This window comes from Mastomys coucha, unplaced genomic scaffold (assembly GCF_008632895.1).
Source record: "Mastomys coucha isolate ucsf_1 unplaced genomic scaffold, UCSF_Mcou_1 pScaffold14, whole genome shotgun sequence".
Taxonomy (NCBI): Eukaryota; Metazoa; Chordata; class Mammalia; order Rodentia; family Muridae; genus Mastomys; species Mastomys coucha.
The window spans coordinates 105,097,428-105,105,900 of record NW_022196896.1 but is presented as its reverse complement, the minus strand read 5'-3'; the positions used below and the strand labels follow the sequence as shown (position 1 = coordinate 105,105,900).

The 8,473-nt window shown below is 41.2% G+C and overlaps 1 long non-coding RNA gene across 3 annotated transcripts in view; it reads right to left on the bottom strand.

Moving 5' to 3' along the window:
* Positions 1-570: 570 nt before the first annotated feature.
* The window catches only part of LOC116089249, a 16,201-nt gene continuing 8,298 nt past the window's right edge, over positions 571-8,473 (bottom strand). For 2 of the 3 annotated variants that reach the window (XR_004118240.1, XR_004118242.1), the window contains exon 2: positions 5,618-5,925. This is a non-coding gene — a long non-coding RNA (uncharacterized LOC116089249). Of the gene's footprint in view, positions 799-5,617; positions 5,926-8,473 lie in introns of those variants that run through there. The other variant, XR_004118241.1, reaches the window with a different exon arrangement.

The following is an 8,473-nucleotide window of genomic DNA, read 5'->3' as shown; positions in this document are numbered from 1 at the left end:
TTTTACCAGACCCCAGAATACAGTTCTAAGTGCGCAATGCACTAGCTGTTGTCTGTGCATGTGTCTGGCAGAACTTGCTTACTCTCACTGTTCTGATTCAGTGTTTCCCAGGTGCTCCTGAATAGGAAACTTCATCTCAATCTTTGAATCAATTTGTTTAGCTCCAGAAAAGAAAGTAAATTCCCTGAATTTCAATCAAGACCTCACTAAATTCATACATTATGTTGGGGCGAGCCAATGGTGCTGTGATGTTGAATTATTTTGGTAAAGTACTGGAAGCTTTGTCATTTGTTATAGTTTGATTTTGCCTGGGCAGGGGGCAGGGGGGTCTGGGTGCGGGTGGGGTGGGGTGGGCATGCCTTAAAGCCTTTGGTTTTTCTAGTTTCTTTTTCTATTTTTTAAAAAATGTAGACAAACTGAAATGAATGGAACAGAAATGATCTGCTCTTTCATTATACATCCTAGTAGCTTAATATTTATATATGAGGTTATTAATTATTTATATGATAATTCTATATGTTTCTAGCTATATCATTCTTCACTACTTTTTAAAAAAATAGCTGTAGATAATCATTTATTCTTTTGGTTTTATTCAGGACACTTTTTTTTTTCTGCCTCAAAAGAAGAAGCAGTGTTACATCTCCTTTCCCAATGTCTGGGCTTCTGATCTCGATCCAGTTGATGTTTACTTTAAAGACATTTCTAGAATGTGGCGTGTGGCCTTCATCTCTTGTAGCCTCTCCACCTCCTACTGCTGCTTCTTCACAGCTTCTTTCATGGAAGTTGCTGGTCAAGTTCCTGCAGGCATTGAGATTCAGGATCTAGTCAAAGCTCATAACCTTGACACAAAAGAGCCTTTGCTGCCCTCCAATTATTGTTCACATCCTCCTTCTCTTGGAGGACCACACAGGTCAGGTGGCCACTACTGTTCAGCCAATTAAGACTGGAAAAACCAGTAGTTACTGTGATCTTTTGGAGACAAATCTCCAAAAAAGCAGAGACGGTACCCAAGATGGAAGGCATAGAGTTTAAATGCAAATGTTAAATCCAAAGAAGCAAGAACAAGATAATAAATGGTCGTCAAGAATACATTGAAAACGAGGCTGGATCGATACTGTGGCAGACAAGGTGCGTAGGCCAATGTCATTATTCATAGGCAAGTGACTGTGGTTTAATTTTATGAGCCATTGAGGTATGACTCGTGTGGGCTTATGAGTCTGATTATAAGTGTCAGGACCAAAATAGGTACTAGTCACACTGCAAGTTTTTTGAATACTGAGTGAAACATGGGTTCTAGAAAAACATTCCGGATTATTTGAGAAGATCAAAGACCTAGTGCTCGCCCCTTTAACCATCACGTTGTACAAAATTCTGCAACGAAGAAAATGTTCTCAAATCTGTGCTGCTCAATAAAGTGGCCATTAGTCACAAGTGCCAACTAAGGTAAGGTTAGCTTCTAGTTTATTAATGCTCTTATCAGATCCATGAATTATTTTATTAATTGTATAGGTGGGGCATAGTGGGATAATCCATTAATTTCATTTTAATTAATTTAAGCTGTTAAAGTGATTAGTGGTTGCTCTGCTCTAGCACTTTGCCTTTTAAAATTACACAGAGCATACATAGGTCAGGTCCTGTGTGAGTCGGATTTGTGCCTTTCAATGACATACAGAGCCCAGCGTGAATAAACCTCACTTCCAATAGACTCATATTTAAATATGATATTATAAAGGTTCATAATGAAATGAGATTATTTGCTTTTTATAAGTCCTTCCCACTGTTTATGTTCCAGTAAGCTACATTAGTTAGTAAAGGAAAGGAAAAATAGCGAAACACCTAATCCAAAGAAACCACCATTACTTCCAGATGTGTCGATGCTGACACTTAATACAGGCTTTTTATGGGAGGACAGAACCTGCTGTAGGTCTTGTCGAAAGAGCAGAGTCTGACCCCGGGCTCCAACTTGCTTCATTCACTACTTCTTCAGCCTGCAGCTGAAAGCCAGGCAACGGCTGATCTCCTGGCAGCAATCACTTTGCTGTGTATCTCAAGTGGCGTGTTGCTCACTTTAGATTATTTAAAGGAAGAGTAAACTGTCTTATTGCTGGGTACTGCAGTAACTTCCTACAGGTCATCAAGCCAGAAACTGGCGGGACCACATGGGAAGAGACTGATAAGTTTTCGTAATCCCAATTCTATCTGGTACATAGTTACATGTTAAGGTAGACCTCTCCACACAGGCCTCTGAATCTGGCTGTCTATACCGAAGGTGGAGCCTGAAGACGGAACTGGAGTGACATTTGATTGTGTTGTGCTCAATGTGTGAGTGGCACTAGATTCCCACGTGTTCCATACCGAGAGGATCGTAGTTCCTCTCAGGACTAAGGGGTGCTTGGCAGAGGTTTTCCAACCCTCCCCAGTCCTTCTACTTCCTGTTGATGCTCATCTCGGTTGCTAAGACAGAGTCTACGGCAAAGGCCCACCAGCTAAGTGAGGATTACATGCAGTACGTAGTTCAAACCGATGAATTTAACACAGGAACAGTTGCCTTCACCAAACAGAAGGCAGGGGCGTAAGAGGATTGGATCTTCAACTTAGGCAAGCACTTTAAGCCATTGTTGTTGGAGTCAGTGACAGGATATTGATATCAGCATTCAAGGCAAAAAGATCAGAAGTCCATCCATAACGAGCAAGCATTGAGCCATATCCTAGTGTGCTTAAATGCTTTTTCTTCGGAACTCTGTGGCTGTGATGAAGCACCATGACCAAAGCAACTTGGGGAGGAAAGTGTTTATTCTGCATACACTTCCATACGAAGTTCCATATGATACAATACAATGCTCATCATCGAAGGCAGCCTGCGCTGGAACTCAAGCAGGGCAGTAACCTCGAGGGAGGAGCTAATGCAAAGGCAACAGAGGGGTGCTGCTTACCGGTTTGCTCCTCATGGCTTACTCAGCCTGTTTGTTATAGAACCTAGGACCATCAGCCCAGCGTGACACCCATCCTCTATGGGCTGAGCCCTCCCCGTTAATCACTAATTAAGAAAATGCCTTTCAGACCTGCATGCGACTAGAACCTATGGAGGTATTTTCCCAGTTGAGGTTCCTTCCTTTCAGATGATTTCAGCTTGTGTCAGGTTGACTGAAAATTATCCAGCACGATGATATAGAGTCTCTGTTATAAAATGGAAGGTTATCAGACATGTTTAGAGTCCTGCAGCTGGTGGCTTGAAAAGTTAGAGAACTGGGAGATTTTATATGCCAAAGACACCCAAAACTGTTGCAGGAAGGAAATATAGAATGGGTGGTCCACCTATAGACTCAAAGCTTCATTTTACTGCCACATGGCATAGGAGAGTGAAAATCTTTTTTTTATTAGATATTTTCTTTATTTATATTTCAAATTTTATCCCCTCTCCCCATTTCCCCTCCAAGCCCGCTCCCATCCCATCCTTCCCCCACTCCTCCTGCTCACTAACCCACCCACTCCTGCTTCCGTATCTTGGCATTCCCCTATACTGGGGCATCGGGCCTTCATAAGACCAAGACCCCCGGGGCAGGCGAGATGGCTCAGCGGGTAAGAGCGCTGACTGCTTTTCTTAAGGTCTGAGTTCAAATCCCAGCAACCACATGGTGGCTCACAACCACCCGTAATGAGATCCGATGCCCTCTTCTGGCGAGTCTGAAGACAGCTACAGTGTACTTATTTATAATAAAAAATAAATCTTTGGGCCAGAGCAAGCACGAACTGAGTGAGCCAAGTTGACTGGAGTAAGCTGGGCTGACCAGAGCGAGCAGAGATCCTAAAAAATTCAATTCTCAACAACCACAAGAAGACTCACAACCATCTGTACAGCTACATAAAAATTAAATAATAAATGAACCTTAAAAAAAAAAAGACCAAGACCCTCTCTTCTCATTGATGTCCCATAGAACCATCCTCTGCTACATATGTGGCTGAAGTCTTGAGTCCCTCCTTGTGTACACTGTGGTTGGTGGTTGAGACCCTGGGAGCTCTGAGGGTACTGGTTAGTTCATATTGTTGTTCCTCCTATGGGGCTGCAAACCCCTTCATCTCCTTGGGTTCTTTCTCTAGCTCCTCCATGAGGGATCCTGTGCTCAGTCCAATAGATGGCTGTGAGCATCCCCTTCTGTATTTGCCAGGCACTGGCAGAGACCCTCAGAAGACAGCCGCATCAGACTCCTGTCAGCAAGCACTTGTTGGCATCCACACACAGTCTGGGTTTGGTGACTGTGTATTGGATGGATAGGGAAGCTTCCACGCAGGCATGGTGCAGGAGGAGCTAAGAGTTCTACACCTTCATCTGGAGGAGGCTGATTGGAGAATGAACCTCTTTACAGCCAGCTTTCACCATTAGTGCTGGTCAATATTTGCTCTCCAGAGCTACATGTATCTTCTGCTCTCTGAAATACAAATTTCAGTCCTTAATTTCCTGGCTTTTTGTATTCCATTTACTAACTTCAGAAGCTGTGTAGATGACCTCCAGGTAGACCTCTTTTTCCATAGGGCAAGCTGTGCCCCTTTAAGGTTTGAAACCTCGAAACTGATGATACTCAGGTACTCAGACTTCTCAGGCAGTGTGATCGCTCAAGGTGGCTTGTTCATACAAAGCCAGCTCTCATAATCTCTCCATTCCCCTCTGTGTTTTGGATACAGGGCCTAATGTAGCCCAGGCTGGCCTTGAACTTCTGATCCTTCTGTCTCTACCTCCCAAATGCTAGGATCGCAGATATTCACCACCATGTTGAGCTCATTTTGTTTTTCTTTTAATGTATTGAGTAAAGAGTTGCTTTCTTTGTGTTTTATAGCTTCATGTGGAATTTGTTCTAGTAATTTCTGGGACCTCCTAATCTCCTTCTTTGTCTTCATTCAAAAAACTCTCTTTAATTCCAGCTCTGCAGACATTAAAGGATGATGGTTTAAGTTCAGATTTCTCCAGTTTCTCTCCATTATTGTTTTAAAAATCAACGAATATTTGTGATAATGCACCATGTGCAAAATGACTTCAGTATAAGAGAGTGCTTCTTTAAAGGTGAGCAGAGAATTCTTGCTCAAGTGAATATGACGATCCATTACAAGCATTTGGCCTACTTTGTAATTCTATCATTTTTATAGCATCTCAGGTCCTCATAGACTTTTCTCATATGACATCAGAACAAACCATACATGGCTGTATATGAGAATGCATGACAAGCTATTGTTGAAGGGAACATTAAGAACAAGTTGGAGACACAGTTTATCTTACTCATGCTTCTGATTTCCTTCCAGATTTCAGAGTTAAATTACAAGGTATCCATAGTACAACATACAATATAGTGACTTAGAACAAATATAAATATATATTTAGTTACATTAAAAATATACACGCTTTACTGTTGAGTGAAAAACTACAAATTGTGACATAATCTTTCAGGGTGATTTCATTTGTAAAGTTAATACACAAATGCAAACATGTAAACTTATATCTTCATACACATGTATATTAATACTTACCAAATAGTGAAACAATAGAAGAGTTTAACTAAATTTGCTGATGGTGAGCAACATAAATAGGTAGCCCCAGAAAGAATTAAGATTTTTCTTTGCCATCTTCTCCCTCATGGATATTTATTTTTTTATGTTGTGGTTGGTTTTTTTGAGACAGACTGCTCTTAGGAAGCCCAAGTTGACCTTTAACTTGTTATGTAGCCAGACTGGCCTTAAGCTTACAGACTTAGCCTCAGCCTTGTGAGTCCTGGGATCACAGGCTGTTCCCTGAACACTCTTGATAATGACCTTGCTGTTCTGTGGGATGCACACAGGAAGGTGAGCTGCAGCTCCAGGTCATACAGGCTGGTGGGAAAGATTCATTAATTATCTTCTCTCTTCTCAAACCATCTTTAAGCCCTTGGGACCTGTATCCTACCGGAGGAAATACATAAACCAGCATTATAGAAGATGTATTTACTTTTCTTCATGTGCATAAATATTTTTTTCCTGCATGTATGTATGTGAACTATGTGTATACCTGGTACCAACAGAGGTCAAAAGATGTAACTAGATTCCCTGGAACTGGAGTTAAAGATGGTAGTGAGTGCCTGTGTGGATGCTGAGAATTGAACCTGTGAGAGAAACAAATGCTCTTAACTATTGAGCCATCTCTCTAGTCCATATGCTAGCATTTCGAGGCCTGATTTTCCTCAGTGGATCAATAGTATATGCAGCCCTTTTCAGTATTTTCATTTCCTTTCAAACTGGCTTGGTTTTTGCAATTATATTTATTTGTTTATTCTTTTAGTATGGAGTTGGGGAGTGTGTGCCGCAGCACACTTGTGGAGGTCAGAGGACAATGTTTAGGGCTTGCTTCTCTCCTTTCACCTTGTAGGTGTTGACAACTGAACTCGGCTTCAGGCTTGGCAGCAGGTGTTGGCCCAGGTCTATACTGACAATTTCAATTCAAGGAACACTCAGAAGTCTTTTAAACCACAATGGTGAGAAAACAAAAGCAAACAAACAAAATAAACCCAGCAGAGTATGAAAGGGCAGGACAAGGGGACAACACTGATGCTCTCCCTACAAAGCATGGCTAAGAGAAAGTGGGTCTGCTCGGTTTGCAGCTGAGTTTCCCATTCCAGTAAGAGCCATCCATTATTATTCTGTCCTTCCTCCTCCACTGCCCCCACCCCGTCCCCAGATAACCAAAAGGCTCCCTGTAAGCTGGGAAACACTTGTCACAATAGCAGTATAGGTCTTTGGTGCCACAAGATTTATCCCCCCACCCCACCAAGGCAATATTCCTGGGTTTGTACACATTCGTTGCTTTTCCATGAATCGTGTTCTCGAAATGTCACCTTGCTTCCATCCAGTCTGGCCTGTGTTCTGAGTGTCCAGGGGCTTCCAGGAAGTGCAGGCAGATTGATGGCTTGCTGAAAGTGCCCTCATTATTTCTCACTGTAAATTTCTTTCATGAGTAATCTCTTGTGCCCTGGATGCAGAGCTTTAGTGTCTGTTCGTGTGTGTGTGTTTGTGTGTGTGTGTGCATGCTATGAAATAAAATCTCAGATAATGTGTGCACTAATTTTCCCTCATCTCTCCCCATACCCCTGATCTCCACAATGTGACCTCAGAGCTAATAGTTTATTTAATTAGCAAAGCTTGATTTAAATGGCCTTAGTTGGTGAGGAATGGAGTGTAAAAGAGATTAGTGTGTTTAAACAAAGAAGATGACAAGGATGAGAGAGAAGAGAGAGAGAGAGAGAGAGAGAGAGAGAGAGAGAGAGAGAGAGAATGAGTTTTGTGTGCTAGGAAGGACTTCTCTAAAAAAAAATCATACCAGAAAGAAATTATACATTTTTGTCTTACAAAAGACTACCTTAATTAGCCCTTTCTTTAAGGTTGCTTTCTATCATTAACACAAAAATATTCGTTACTATTGCAGATTTCTTTTTTTTAATGTGTGCAGGTCATAATCCTTTTCTCTAGAGCATTTGTCTTTAGACTAAATTAAATTTAGTCAAACCAAATATATATTAATATATGCTTATCTATATATACACATCTATAAATAGGTTATACCTATATTTACACATAGGACATGCACTATATACATGTATGAGATTATCAAAGAACAAGTTTAATCAATAAATAAGTCAAGGCAAATACAGAGGTGGAGACTCACAGCCAACCATTGGACTGAGTACAGGGTCCCCAATGAAGGAGCTAGAGAAAGGACCCAAGGAGCTGAAGGGGTTCGTAGTCCCATAGGACGAACAACAATATGAACTAACCAGTACTCCCAGCTCTCCCATGGACTAAACCACCAACCAAAGAGAACACATGGTCAGACTTATGGCTCCAGCTGCATATGTATAGCAGAGGATGGCCTAGTTGGTCATCAATGGGAGGAGAGGCCAGTGTATGCTCCAGTGTAGGGGAATGCCAGGGCCAGGAAGCAGAGAGTGAGTGGGTTGGTGAGCAGCATGAGGGGGAGGGGATAGGGGGTTTTCAGAGGGGAAACAAGGAAAGGGGATAACATTTGAAATGTAAATAAAGAAAATATCTAATAAAAATGGGAAAAAATTGGCTGCTTTAAAAAATAATTAAGTCAATAGTATTTATCTATCAAACAAAAGAACAAAGGAAATGAGACCATTTCTGTGGAGGTTTTTTTTTTTTACATATTCAAATATTTTAAAATATTTTTAAAGAAATAATTTTTTTGTTAAGAAATATGCCTCTGAGAGAATATTGCATCTTGTATCTGATGGATGCATAGAAACTACACATGCACAAAGGAAAGGAGACTGTGAGATGGGCCAAGAGGAGCAGGAAGCAAGATGAAGTAATGGAATGTGTACCTGTCATGAGCACAAAAGCAAAAGCTTATCTTGGAATGTAAGGGGACCAGGAAAGTGTTGGCATCCACACTGAAGTACAAATAAGAACAAAATATAAGAATATATATATATAT